This window comes from Nycticebus coucang, chromosome 10, assembly GCF_027406575.1.
Source record: "Nycticebus coucang isolate mNycCou1 chromosome 10, mNycCou1.pri, whole genome shotgun sequence".
Lineage (NCBI taxonomy): Eukaryota > Metazoa > Chordata > Mammalia > Primates > Lorisidae > Nycticebus > Nycticebus coucang.
This window is the reverse complement of record NC_069789.1, coordinates 67,295,675-67,304,692: the sequence shown is the minus strand read 5'-3', so window position 1 is coordinate 67,304,692 and position 9,018 is coordinate 67,295,675. Positions and strand designations below refer to the sequence as shown.

The window sequence follows — 9,018 nt, the reverse complement described above, 5'->3', positions numbered from 1 at the left end:
TTATTTAACTTTTGTTCATTTTTACATAAATTTAAGAGTTAGCCACTTTACCTTTCCTTTATTTTACTGATTAGACCAACAGTAGTGGAAGAGTGAGCCACACAAAGCTTCTGTGTAGAAACATTCTGGGTTCACAACACTGTGAAAAATTATTCTTAATATTTTTACTCTATCAAATGAATAATTTCTTCTTATGGATTATGCATTGAATAGGTTCTCCTAAATATTCACTGTTACGATACTAAATTTATGGTTTACAATCTAGCATCTCTTACTTTGATAGTACAGTGAAAATAAGGAAATACCAAACTTGTGAAGAAATTCTGTCAATAAGAAAATACACGGTAATTATAAAAATATGAGAAAATAAGTATGGATAAAGTTAGGTGTTATACGCTTTACCCACATCAGATGTTGTTTATCATAACTGTGACGAGTTTCTAATTATCTGACTCCTACGAGTCTCTCCTCATTGAATGGCGTCTGCTACGTTCTTGCCATGAAGGGAGTGAAGCAAACCTCAGATACCCTGATTCCCCTTTAAAAAAGAAAATTATTGTGCTGAATCAAGATTACAGAATAGTAGGAAATAGTTTAAAATCTACATTTAACAGAAGATTTTCTAAAAGGGAACTTTCTAGTTCCCTTTTAAATAACTTAAATAACTAAGAAAGATCAGGATAACAATATTCTTGTATTATAATGATCTCATTTTGTATTATAAGAATTATCTGTAAAAAGTTCATGAAGATAAATAGCAGTTAACTGTACTGACTAAAATTTTGAGTAATGTTTATTTTACTCTTTTCTCTTGAATGTATTTCCAGTTTAATTTCCTAAGTCTTAAGTTTTATTTAAATAATCTCCAGTGAGAACAGAGCAGGCCAGTCACTGGCTTTTCCTTGTAACACCAATTAACTGAGCCAGGGAGAACAAGTGTACCCTCCGACCAGCCAGTCATGTGATGGGTGTGGTGCCCGTCAAAGGGGTGTCCATGACCTGGCCCCAGCCAGCTGCTGGGGAGTGTCCACAGTCAAGCTGGGGTTCATGATGGTTTCATCTACAGCACAATAAGGCATGCCACCTCCGAGGCTGCTGTCAGGGCATTGATCCACACCATAGCTGGCTCCCACACGAAGGCCTCAAAGTTGTCAGCAATGTCCTCATCGTTGATGTCCACCCCATACCATGTGCCCACTGGGCATGCTGACCCCAGATTGTTGAGGATGTTTGTAGCATCAAAACCAGCATCAATCACACAACTGGCGTGGGATAATCTCCAAGGCCTTGGCATACACCCCAATCAACAGCTGCTGCTTTCCTGGAACAGTCCTTGAGTAATCCTGCAGGGACTTGGAGAGCTCCATCTCAATGTCCCTGCCACCAGCCACCACTGAATCATCTTGATGGCCTTCCTGACGATCATGATGGCATCAGGCATGGACCCCACCACTTCCTCCATAAACTACTGGGCACCACTGCAAAGGATGAAGGTGCATGTATTGGCCTTGGGGCAGCCAGTGAAAAATTGTACCTTTCGGGCAGCACCTGTGGCTCAGTCGGTAAGGCGCCGGCCCCATATACCGAGGGTGGCGGGTTCAAACCCAGCCCCGGCCAAAATGCAAAACAACCAGAAAATAGCCGGGCATTGTGGCGGACGCCTGTAGTCCCAGCTACTTGGGAGGCTGAGGCAAGAGAATTGCTTAAGCCCATGAGTTGGAGGTTACTGTGAGCTGTGTGAAGCCACGGCACTCTACCGAGGGCCATAAAGTGAGACTCTGTCTCTACCAAAAAAAAAAAAAAAAAAAAAAAAAATTGTACCTTTCACTTCCAATCTGAGTTTCTTCAGACACCTGGAAGTGACTCAGCACATCTGCTGACAGAGCTCTCACACTGGTCTGGAGTGAGTCTCTGAAAGCCATCATTGTCCTTTTCAGATCCTCCTCAGGACTGGGCCAGCACAGAACGTGTCCCTGCCAGCAAAGTACTGGGTGCTACACCTCCAATGGGGAGTTTGGACAAGACAACTTTGGCTCCAGAATAATAGATCCTCTCTAACTTGTCATAAAGAATGTTCCACGCAGCATCGACAACAGCCTGATGATCCTCAACTGTGTGGACTCTGATCTTGGCATTACTTTCTCAGCTTTCAACCTGAGCTCAACATTTAAAAGGCAATCATAGAATTATAGTACTTTGGGGGTTGCATTTCAACCCAGCATAAGAGAAAGTATTGGGCACAACCCCAGCTACCAACTGAGAATCCTCTAGGGCTCCACCCTGTACCTTCTTGATTCCAATCTCTTAAGCTGCAGCGAATCATCAAGCATCATCACCGCATCAACCACCATTTTAGCTAAGGCTTTCTGCTGGGAGATCCAGCTTGGAACTCAGCAGTCATGGCACACTTCTCCAGTAGCTTCCTCCGCTCCACTTTGTCTGTCTTCTTCACCATCACAGCAATCTCTTTGATATTCCTAACTGCCACCTGAGTGGCTGTGAGGAAAGCTTGAATGATGATCCGGGGGTGTAAACCTTCCTCCACATCAGGTTTCACCTGCTTCAGAAACTCTGCAGCCAACAAAGTCACTGAGGTGGTGCCATTACCAACCTCGGCATCTTGAGATTTGGCAATGTCCACTAAAGTCTTTGCTGCAGGATGGACAACATCAAGGAGTTTCAGAATTGTGGCCTCATCATTAAAAATTGTTGCTTTGTCTCCCTTGGCCATCCACAGTAAGCTTGCCCATGCCATGGGGACCCGGGGTGTCTCACACAGCCTGAGCAATCACCTGGCAGGCACTGATGTTACTCACAAGCTGGGGAATGCCTTGGGAGCTATCAGCCCCCTCTTTTAACAGAACTGGTGTGGGCATCATTTTGGAAGCTAATTCAACAGCCCGTTACTCTTCCCCTCTTCTCTGCATTGGGACTGCCCAGCAACCCACAATTCTCGGCACTACAGAAATCCCCAGAAGCTTTGCCAAGCCATTGGACTGGGAGCCTTTCAATTTTTTTATAGTCATCATGTCCTTTGCGAGCTGAAACTTCTTCTTTTCAGGCAATTAAATTACTATTAAAATGAGGCAGCACAAAAACAAACCAAAACAAACTGAACTAAATCAAATACAAATTATACTGATGATGATAACACAATATTAAATAATGGAGTTTCTTGTATTTACACAGAATGTATACTTCTGCACTATAGGCCTTAAAACCTTACATGGCATCGAATATAACCAGGGCCATGTTGCAAATAGATGTATGTGTGTGTGTGTGTTATGGAAATAAACAAAAAGCCAAATAGGTACAAGTAGAAACTTTATTATTCAGATTTTGATACAGCAAGGGAGTTAGTCACCCTTGCATTAGGAAAGTCATCCCTTGCATTAGGAAGGGGATGGGTCTAGGTATATTCTGGTTGGAGTTGTTGGCTATCTAGACATATGGATCTTATATGATTAGTTGGATGAGCCTATTTGACTTTCTCTGGTTTGTCCTGAGTTGGAAGCAGAGGTAGATAGTAGGGGGTCATTAATCAAGTATTTATAATTTCAGTCAGTTGCTGCAGAGGTAGTGGGTCAGTGATTTAATGTCATATGTCATTTACCAGCTCTTGTTTATGTACAGTCTCCCAGTTCCTTCTTTTTGTTATTTTTTCTCTTGTGAGATGTTCATCAGCTCTAAGATGGATAAAGATCCACATCCTTACTACTTGGGGAGTGTTCATTGTGACCATATTCAACTGTATTATAGACCTTCTTTTCAGATTTTGCTTTCATGTCACTAGTAAGTAATTATGCAATTATTTATTAAAAGAGAATGCAAAGAAGCACTTACAATGTATTGAATGGAACAGACAAGCCTCGTAATCACTATGACCAAAACAAGAACAATTAATAGCACCTGTAAGATGCTTCAGAACCAGGAACCCTATTTGTGCAACCCGAACTTGGAAAATAAATTCCACAGGCTATGAAGATCAACTTTGGAGCACTGCCTATCTTTTTCCTTAACGTAATGTATAGCCTGTTCCATCTTTCCTATTTTATTGATCCACGTATAGAAAGGTATTAACAATGGTGTATGGGGCGGCGCCTGTGGCTCAAGGAGTAGGGTGCCGGTCCCATATGCCAGAGGTGGTGGGTTCAAACCCAGCCCCGACCAAAAAAAAAAAACAATGGTGTATGCACCATCATCAGTAGCCATCAAGAAATCAAGAGTGATGCAGTGACTTTACTACTTATGTTGTCAGTCAGAACCCAGATGAGGGCTTTCACAAGAACTCTATAATGCTGACATCCTGATCTCGGACTTTCCGACTCCAGAACTGTGAGAAATAAATTTCCATTATTGGTAATCATCCAATTTATGATATTTTGTTATATCAGCCCAAATACATTAATACATACGACCACTGGCAGACAATGAAGTGGAGAATTTATAAGAGAAAAGAATTGCTATTGCTGTCAAATTGTCTATTAGATTATTAGTTTGGGGCAAAGAATATTTTAGTGAATATTTAGCAATTTTTTATTCAGAATTTCATCTAGAGGTCGCTGCATTAAAAAAAAAAAAAATCGGGCGGCGCCTGTGGTTCAGTGAGTAGGGCACCAGCCCCATATGCTGAGGGTGGTGGGTTCAAACCCAGCCCTGGCCAAACTGCAACAAAAAATAGCCGGGTGTTGTGGTGGGCGCCTATAGTCCCAGTTACTCAGGAGGCTGAGGCAAGAGAATTGCCTAAGCCCAGGAGTTGGAGGTTACTATGAGCAGTGTGATGGCATGGCACTCTACCGAGGGTGATAAAGTGAGACTCTGTCTCTACGAAAAAAAAAAAAAAAAAATCACTGTGCATTGAACCTGAGAAACCTTATTCCTATAGCTTTTTAAAGGCACCTATCAGGTGAATTTTGTTAATATCAGATGCTCTCAAGTGACCATTAAGGTTCGATGTCATTGTAGGTGAAATTATGCCAATTAGACAGAGAAGCACAAGAATTGGATGGTGAGTACTTAGAAAAGTACATGTAAGAAGTTGGAATTTTCCTAGGAAAGGAGATGGTATAGATTTAGATGATTTCTTGAGAGCTGGCAGTAATCTGTTAAAATGCAATGTTTGTACACTTTATGTCTGGAGCCCTTGACCTCTGAACACAGATCCAACAATCTGTGCCCCTGGCCAGCAGGAAATAAAGCGAATGATCTCTTCATCAAAGGCAGGTTCCCAGCACAAAGGTCCAAGAGAGAAGAACTTTGTTCTCTTCTCCTAGTGACCCACAGCAAAATTTATCCAAATGGATACTGGCCCCTCGAGAACTGTGAACTTGGTAGTTTGTGAGACTGGTTCAAAAACAGGCTTATAGAGCTTAAACCTGTGTTTTTTGGAAACACTTTTATTGGAAAAAAACACTTTTATCCAATACAACAAAACATGGAAGCACAAAAGAAAATACAAAGGCATGAATGGAAATTGCATGAAGAATGAAGAATGACAAACAAATGGAAATCAATACCAAAATCTGAGTACAAACTCGAGAATAAATAATCTAAATAATCTCATAACCCATGGGAAATGGAGCAGAGTTATGACCTAGTGCTTATTTATCATGTCAACAAGGATTGGACCATCTGTGAACAGTAAGGTTCAAGATCCCTTCATGAGTACTGCACCTGCTTAGGGGCTTAGTCCTGGTGTGTTCAGCAACATGAGCAAACAAAATGGGAACAAACAGAGGCTACTTACTCAGAGGTTGCTATAACAAAAGAGTCACCCACAGCCACCATGGTGCCTTTGGCAGAGACCCAAAAGCAAGCAGGGGAGTGGAAAGGTTAAATCGTGAAAAGAAGATATTTCAGGTAGTTTCTGATGATCACTGGAATCCAGAAGACAAAGGTGGCCTAAGAAGCAGGACATCTGGTATGATTAGTTTGGTGAATCTGTTGGGCTTCCTGTGGCCTGTCCTGAGTTAAAAGTCAGAGCAAAACTGGGGAAGCTGACAATCACTGATCACCAAATAGTCTTCGCCATTTGGGGCCAATTGATATAAAGGCTCAGAGTTCTACTTTCATATATCATCTCTCCATCATTAGTATATTCTTTTGAAGTGTGTGTGTGTGTGTGTATAACATACTCCTGAGATAAAAGTAAAACTTTTCTCTACCGATTACAGATTTCTAATGTCAATAGACCTTATACTGAATGTGAACATAACTTTTAGTAAGTTGTTAGAGAAATTTAGTATGTATTTGTTAAATGATTGTTGATTTGACTGAAAAGCATGATGGCATTTCTATTTCATTTTCCTGTAACAGCATTTAAAGCTATATTTGAACGACACTTCTGTGGCACTTACCTGTTTAGTCAAATATAGTCAAAATATTTTGCCAAGGCACACCCCCACAGAAATCAGCTTGGCAATTTTAGGGTGAACCTTTACATGTAACTGATGGCCAAAGTTGAGGCCACTTCTTTCCTTTTTATACTATCTGCCTAAAAGTTTAGGGAAACCAGAAGAGAGTAGGAAGCATCCTTATTGGTGTGCTCAGAACTCAATATTTGAATTTGAAAAATGGTCATATGATCCTACCTTTAACAAATGTGTGTTTTTTTCCTTATTTCCTTTTAATTCCCTGATTTATGTGAGTGACTAATAGTTATTTGTATTTATGTAATAATGCCAATGCCAATAAATTGTTCAAAATACCTATGAAATTATAGAATAATTTTATAGTAGAACTCTAGCAAGATGATATTTCTATTACTTAGATATTAAGTACTAAACGTGGGTTTTCTGGAATAAATTTTCAAGCCTAAGTATGTGTGCTTGCTACACACACACATATACACACACACACACTCACGTATAAATGAAAGATAGGCAAATGACCTAAAATATGTACAAAAATGATCTCTGAAGCTCACTCAATATATTTTGCAACTTTTAATAAATTATTTATATATGGCAAAAAGAAGGTGTTTCTGTTAATAATTTTATGAAAAATTCATTTTTTCTGTAACCTTGCCATTTGTACATTATGACATCAATATAATTTTAAATATTTTAATTGAACTATGCATTTTATAAATTATTAGTTTAAATTATAACTCAAGAATCAACACATTCGCTGTTACAACAACATAAAAAGTTGTATATGGGCATTAGATCCACCATGAACCTTCTCCCTTAAATTAAAAAAAAAACTACAAAACTAACTGTAATGTTAAAGCATACAATTATCTCTCTCACTGGACTGCACTGTAAGTTCTGATTTATAAAAACAGGATACTAAGAAATTCTTTGATTATGTCTTCTGAATGGGTATTAGTGGATTTCTTCTCTTAAGGAAACAGGAGAATAAATGTTACATAATTCTGACCATATTTTTAATGCTTAATTAATTAAATATAAAATGTAATGATGGTCTGATAAAATTTTACAAAATGGACTAAAAAAAGAAGGTGCTGGAATCTTGAACCAGACTTTTCTAACTAGACTTTTCCAAATTTATTATTTTATTATGTTTTCTTTTTTAAAATTATTTTATTAAATCAAACTGTATACATTTATGGGGTACAATGTGAGGATTTGATATACAATATGGAAAGCTTAAATCAAACTGATTAATATAACCATTTCCTCACTTATTTTTTGTGGTAAGACATTTCCGGTTTACTCTTAGTTATTTAGAAATATACCTTTGCGTTGTGCACACTGGTCAAGAGCCCATCAAATGCTCTCCCTCCTTCCACCAAACATCTTCTCCCTTCCCTTCCTTCTTCCATCTCTTCTTCTTTGTTAGACTATATTTATGTTTTATCATATGTAAGAGAATGTAAGTGCTTTTATATTGGTTTTATAATAATATTGAGTACATTGGAGGCTTTTTATTCTATTCTTGAGATACTTTACCAAGAAGGATGTTTTTCAACTCCATTCAGGTAAACATAAATGATGTAAAGTCTTCCTCATCTTTTATGGCTGAATAGTATTCCATATATATACCACAGTTTGTTAATCCATTCATGGGTTGATGGGCATTTGGGTTGCTTCCATGACTTGGCAATTATGAATTGGGCTGCAGTAAACATTCTGGTGCAAATGCCTTTGTTGTGAAATTATTTTTGTTCTTTTTAGTAGATACTTAGGAATGCAATTGTGGGATCAAATGGAAGGTCAACTTTTAGATCCTTGAGAATTCTTCATACCTCTTTCCAAAAAAGGCAGTATAAGTTTACAATCCCACCAGCAGTGTAGCAGTGTTCAACAACTAGTTTTTAAAATGAATTTCTAGTCAGATATGAATGCTTTAAAGAGTCATAATTATTACAATGTCTTTTTGTAAGATAACAAACTATTCTTCATGTTACATTAGTGTGACTTGTGGGTAGAATTTGTGACAATACTGAAAATAGCAAGGGAGAAAAAAAAAATTTCCCCCTTGGGGCCATGGTGTTTTATTGACAAAGTACAATAACAACTTTGAAAACAGAGCAATTCTTTATATTTTAATTTAAAAAATTGTTATTTTTGTACATGAGTTATATGCAACTCATGTGATGAAAGAATTAATTTTTTTATATTTATTTATTTATTAAATCATAGCTGTGTACATTAGTATGATCATGGGGCACCATACACTTGGTTCATAGACTGTTTGACACATTTTCATCACACTAGTTAACATAGCTTTTGTGGCATTTTCTTAGTTATTTTGCTAAGACCTTTACATTCCACATTTACTAGGGGGAGGTAGGTGGAGGGAGGGGGATTAATGGGATTACACCTGCGGTGCATCTTACAAGGGAATATGTGAATCCTAGTAAAGAATTAATTTTGACACTGCACCACAATGTGAATTATATGTGACTCATGACATACTTATTGAATATGTTTCTGTAAATTAAATCTTTTGTCATTCCACAAATATTTAATTGTGTCTGGAGCGGACTTCATAACCCCAAGCATGTGCAACAATGTCACATGGCCACATACTATCAAAGATCCACCAGGCAAA

The 9,018-nt window shown here is 38.3% G+C and overlaps 1 pseudogene; it reads right to left on the bottom strand.

Annotated features, from left to right (window-relative positions):
- Nucleotides 1–957: 957 nt before the first annotated feature.
- LOC128596426 (T-complex protein 1 subunit eta-like) lies at nt 958–2,879 on the bottom strand (annotated as a pseudogene).
- Between the last annotated feature and the right edge of the window lie 6,139 nt (nt 2,880–9,018).